General features: G+C 40.1%; 2 protein-coding genes across 2 annotated transcripts in view; one reads left to right on the plus strand and one right to left on the minus strand.

Moving 5' to 3' along the window:
- LOC145479542 (uncharacterized) overlaps nucleotides 1–6000 on the plus strand; it is a 73930-nt gene that overhangs the window by 45307 nt on the left and 22623 nt on the right. The gene's annotated exons all lie outside the window — the stretch shown is intronic.
- LOC145479517 (tolloid-like protein 2) overlaps nucleotides 4497–6000 on the minus strand; it is a 7039-nt gene continuing 5535 nt past the window's right edge. Inside the window, exon 6 of the mRNA XM_081457902.1 lies at nucleotides 4497–6000. This exon is cut by the window's right edge and continues 596 nt beyond it. The gene's annotated coding sequence lies outside the window, so the exon portion shown is untranslated.

The following is a 6000-nucleotide window of genomic DNA, read 5'->3' on the forward strand; positions in this document are numbered from 1 at the left end:
AAACGCGCCTTTGCTTGTAACGTAGGTTTGTTGTTCGGTCATGGGTAACAGGATTGTCACATCTCGAGTTTTAAAACTATACTTCAACGTTGCTGCTGCGTAGATATCGTGAGATTCCTCTGGCATACGTAAGGCGGACCATTATTATTTACATCTTGTGGAAGTTGTGCTGGCGTTGGTGGTGTCGTTGCTATAGCTAACTGCTACAGGCGAGAAGATTAACCCTTTGAGGCCCAAGGAGCTAGATACGACTACTTAATGGTCGTGCTCTTTGTACCACTTGCGACGTCATCAATTTAAATGTCACCAGATATTCTTGATGAGCACATGGTAGAGCTTGGATAGATCTATCTGCACAACAGTCTGTTTGGGATATCGACGGCATTCTGACGTAGCAAATTGAAAAACAACGCTATTTGTTCAGTTTGGTGCAAAAATGGTGGTAAAATGGCTCATTATTACCAAGGTCCCATTTCCAGGCTTTGCCCATAATTAACACACAACGTTTTACGGCAGCCAGAAAGGATATGAAACGCACAAGGTAGCGAGAGTAAAAGGGCCGAGAAAAACGAAAGGAAAAGGGCAATAAAAAAATTCGTAACGGGAAATCGCAAACAGTCCAAATTTTGGCTTAAGGGCATGCACCAAATTAAAATATTCTGCACTGTTGTACTTAATCTTAGGAAAATCTATCTTTTTGATTAAAAAAAAATAGCTTTTTCAGCAAAACTAAGGCCCATTTAGCGTCATGGCAGCCAAAATACTTATTAAACGGTTAAAAAACGGCATTTTTTTGGTGACAATTTTTCTTCAATTTTTCTTCATGATCGTTACTTTTGCGTTGATGGTATTTCTTGAGCTCTGCTAAGGAGTGTATTTACGACTAACCTTTTATGCTGGTCTGGGCGATGAGAACTGTCATCAAGTCAGTTTATGGGTTGATAGAATTCAAATGGTCACGGACGTCTTTCTCGTAAGCTCAGGTACATGTAGTCTTTCTCTAGGAACCTGCAGCACCAACGCCAGGTTAGCGATTTTGGCCCTGAAAGGATTTTCCTTTGCACAACCTATTGAGCCGAATGCTTGTGGGATTTGTTGAGTTGCGCAACAGTCGTCCGCTACAGTTTGCTGGTGTAACAAGCACAAAACCGTGAACCGTTAGATAGCCACCAATTTCAGTTGGCCTTTTAACGACCACGGCCGAAGTTCTTTCATCGAAACGTCTTTTTAAGTTGCTATGAGCGCTGTTCTTGACGTGTATATGGGCCAGTTTTAATTTAAAGGTATCTCTACTGTCTCTAAGATTGTAAAATGACTTTTATGAAACGTTTCCTATTTTATGAGTACACGAACGTTGTCGCTGCGAAAGCAGTGGAAAATGGTCTATACTCTTGCACGTAATAAATCATCCACCCTTCTTCACTTTGCTAACGGCCTTCTTTTAAAAACTCTAGGCTCCAGCCGTCTACAGTGTTTTACATGCTTTGATTTCCCGACTACCCTGAACAAGTGTCGTAGTCCAACCATACAAACGTGCCCTGCAAAGGCTGCCAAACAATGCTTCTGGAAATCGTTTCAATTAAAAAATGGAGCCAAAGGTTACTCTACCGGATGTGCCTCGGAGAATGGGTGCAAAACGTCATCGAAATGCCACACGTTGCAAATGTCGTTTCCAGATATGCAATCATGCGATGTGAAGTGTTGTTCTTCTAACTTTTGCAACTTTGGGTCTCCACCCACCGACCGTGGTAATCACGCTACGATATATAACGCCTGGCTTCTCGCTGTCGTCATTTTGTCGTACATTTTGTATTAAGGCACTACATAGTAAGCTACTGTTGCCCTAGTGTGTCTTTGAGGGAAGAGAAGATATCCGCGCTTATTTAAAACTAAGCTAATTCCGAGTAATCAAGGATTAAGCCTCGTTGTGTTCCCAAAGTGTCGCGTCAATTTTTGTTTTGCTATTTGTCTTAGCGTTTACAAGGCAGTCAGGTTTAGATAAGGGCCAATTGATGCTGTTTTTTGGCTTATCATATCCATAGGGGACGCACAATTGGAAACATTATATATTAGAGGAGGGGGAAGGAAAAGGTAAAGTCCGCGTCGCGCAAGTTGTCCATATCACCGGAGCTCATCTCGGTTTCTGTAGGTTGAGGCGATTATGAGTCTACCAGGGGTATTTCAATTTCTCCCTGGATAGGATGCTAGTCCATCGCAGGGGCACCCCAGCTTGGTGGCTTAATGGTTAGTGCGCTGGAATCTGGATCCTAGGGTTCTAGCTCAGGCTGGGGTCATTGTGTTATTTTCCGTCGGCAAGACAAGTCTCACAGTTTCTCTTTCCAGCTAGTATTATGAGTAAATCCTAGAGGGGAGTTAATTCCAGAAACATGTCAAAAACAGACTAAAAATGTTAACGCAGCATGGAGGCCGAGTAGTCAGGGCACTGAACTTGCAATCCTGAGGTCGCGGGGTTATTAAGTTCCGTTCTGACCATCGTGAAAAGCTGGAGTTTTTTTCTCAGTCAATTTCTCGGTCATGCCTGAAAATAGCCAACTTGACTGCCTCCCATCAGTTGGGATTTTTGTTGAGCCCTTTTTATTTGACATATTCGTGTCTTTCAGTTCTACTGGCATACCAGCTAAGTGGAGCTTACACATTAACAGGTCAAGTTCTTACTAGAAGTAAGGAATATTTGGGTAAAGTTTTGAGAAGCAGAAAAAATGAAAAAACTATTGTAAATATTATGGTAGAAATAAAGTCAAACGCTCCTTTTAGGTCCCAATAATTAGGTTTTTAATTCTCAATTTGCAACATTTTGGGGGCATGCATGCCCCGTTGATTCTACAACCCCAAGGTGCCAGTACCCATCCTGGATACTCCCGTGACCGTCCTATATAACCCAGTTGAATATATCCCCAGTTTGAAGCTACAGACTTAAGGTGGCTCAAAACAGTAATATTTCCGTGAGACGCCTGGGCTCTAGCGCGCACTTCAACGCGAGGCATCACGCGATCACCCGAGGGTTCGCGAGATAGTGCACGAGGTTTAAAGTTTACAAAAATCAAAACAAACATCGCGACGCGAGGCCTACTTCGTAAAACTTTGTTTCCGCTGTTAAGCTGTCGGCGTTATCCGTTATTTTTAACTTCGAAAACATTCATCCTTCAGGCAATTTCAAAGGAAAACATCCCTTTAAACCGCTGTGCTGGAACGCAAACGAAAGTTGTGATGTTGATGTTGGGATCGATCGCGCCGGCTATCAATCTAGAAACCAGCAGGGAAAAAGACTACTCGTTCTTTGTACTTGGCTAGTCTCATCTCCGGGTATTTACGGTATTCTTCTTTTACCGCTTATGCTGCTAACGACAACAGCGAAAAAGAAAACTCTATTCGCGGACTTTTCTCGTTTGCGGGCTTTACTGACCAGCGGACCGCGATCTTGCAAAGTCGAGATTTTAATTTGCGCGTAGAACGAGCGCTAAAAGACCTTAGCCACGAAGCTAATCTCAAAAACTGATCCGGTGACCCTACTTTTTAATGAATGAAAATATTCAACAGCAAAAGCGGAATGCATGTGCGAAATTATAAAAAAAAACTGTGGAGTGGAATTTCTCCAACTTGGAAATTTCCATTTTTCTTAACAATGAAAAATCCACTCGACAGTATTTTTTATAATTTTGCCTGTTTCTTCTTCTGTGTGTAATAAAAAGAGTTTATAAAAAAATTATGGGGTCACCGGCTTAGCTTTTAAGCAATTGATGGTAAAAAGTGGGTCAAGTTTGTTGCTATGCAACAGGACAGTGCAACCTTAATTTATGACTTAAACAAAATGAAAGGCACCGTGGAGAGTTACCTTAAGAAAATAGCACAGCCATTCAAAACAGCACAGTTCCAATCCTGAAAAATCGCACCTAGTTCTGTAAGTCTCAAGTCTAGATCTCTTCGTTCGCTGACTCGTCTCTCGCAACTTTGTTCATGGACTTTGCTCCTACCGCAACGCATGAGATCCCGCTCGCAGGCTATGAAAAAAAGGTTTGAAACCATGTATTGCTGGAATGGTTTTTACTTGAGTATCGAAAGTAGTTCGCGCACGCTCTAGTTTTGCTTTGTTACGCAACAAGGATTGGCTTAAAAACCTCGGGCAATCTTCTCCGGCAATCTTTCAAAGATTTTCCTCGCGCTTTCCATCGGCTGCGTGCGTTTACTTCGAGTCTTGATTGGTTCAGTGGATTTTCTCTGTTGTTTGTGATTGGCTCGGGTGATTACTTTGGCTTTACGACACTCAATTGAAAACCGTTGACGGTTAAAGTTTAGGCTGTTTCAATTCTAAGTAGGGTAGGAACGTGACTGCTGGCGCAGATTTACCCTAAAACTCCACCAATATCATTTATATCTCTTGCGTTAAAGAGCCAGACATTACCCTGATATAGATTGTAACAGTCATCTTCTTTGTTCAAAATACAAATGTTGCTGACACAGCAAATTGCAAAAACAACAACAACAACAACTAAACAAAACTTACAAAACACTTAAAGCAAACTTGCAGGCTTGCTTGAACTCATTAGAGGAGTCAAGCTCCGTTAAATTTATCATTCGCCTTTGTTTAAAAATTGTCGCTGGCAGCTTTTTGTTTTAAACAGTAGCAAGATCGCAAAGCTTCGACACCAACGACATGCAAAATTCAGGCCATTTAGTCCCTACTTGACTGTTGCAGTATTGAATGCATTTAATTAGATTAATCTCTAGAGAAGATATTAAGCGCCTATGACCAGCACTAGACATGAAACTGTTTCAAATTGTTGTTTGCTCTTGTAATTAAACCAATGTACAATTTTAATATAACATGCCTATAACCACCATTTAATGATTAATTACTTTCATGCGTTTAGAGTTCATAATTGTTAAAAAAAGGTAAAATTAAAAAAAAAAAAAATGGAAGTTATTATTGTTATAAACATAATCTATGAATAAAAGCAATTTCCAATTATTTAATAAAAAGATCGATAGCAAAATTAATGTCATTGCAAAATGACACTAATTGCAAATCGTAAAAATTAAAGTCAATCACAAACTTTAATAAACCCATTGTGGTATATATTATTAATCTGATTACATTAATCATATTTTCGTAATTCAGTTCTTTAGTTTTACAAGGACTACATGTAAAAACAAATTGTAAAAAAAGCCAATTATGACATCGTGTTAAGCCTCTCAAACGAAACCGAAATAATGCTTTAAATGAAAAACGTTTACCGCTTTGAAAATTACAAATCATCACCGAACGTTTTCTTTGAGGTCATTTGATTTGAGTGCACTTGACTATCTTGGCCTTTTAATTTAAAAAAGTAATGAATTCTGACAACTATCCATGCCTTTTACAGCTTTAACGTAAATCAACTACAAACTGAGCGGCCGGGTTAGGGTAAACAAGCATTTCCAAACGTTTATGTAACAGTGATTTGAAAAATTAAGTTAACTGTTCAAAATTTGATTGCATTATTTATTTTCCTATTTTTGTACCAGCTTTTTTTTTTTAGCCTTGTATAATTTGATATCCAACTGATAGGCCTGTCCCGATTGTGCTCGGCAACGTTTGGCGTTTAGAGCAACTTTTTGCGACTCTAGCAACCTCGCGCAAGTTTTGGCTTTTGAGCAAAAAAATAGGTTTCAGGGGCGTAGCTAGGATTTTTCAACGGAGGGGTCACACTGTGTCAAAGTGAGGGTACTCGCCAGATTTTCGTGTCATTTTCGCCACCTGTTGTAGTTTGTTTGCTTAAAAAGGCTTACAAAATGGGGGCTCACGAGCACCCCAGGACCCTTCCCCCTAGCTACGCCCCTGGGTTTAGAGCACATACCAAGCACGAAAAAGTGGACGATTTCACTCCAATTTATGCGAATTTCTTGAATGTTTATCAATCTTTTGAAGTTCAAGTTCCCTCATATCGTTTGGCAAGACGTAAAATGAACCAAGTATTTCTTTCCGTTAGACTTAAGAGTATC

Source organism: Orbicella franksi, chromosome 2 (assembly GCF_964199315.1).
Source record: "Orbicella franksi chromosome 2, jaOrbFran1.1, whole genome shotgun sequence".
NCBI classification, from domain to species: domain Eukaryota; kingdom Metazoa; phylum Cnidaria; class Anthozoa; order Scleractinia; family Merulinidae; genus Orbicella; species Orbicella franksi.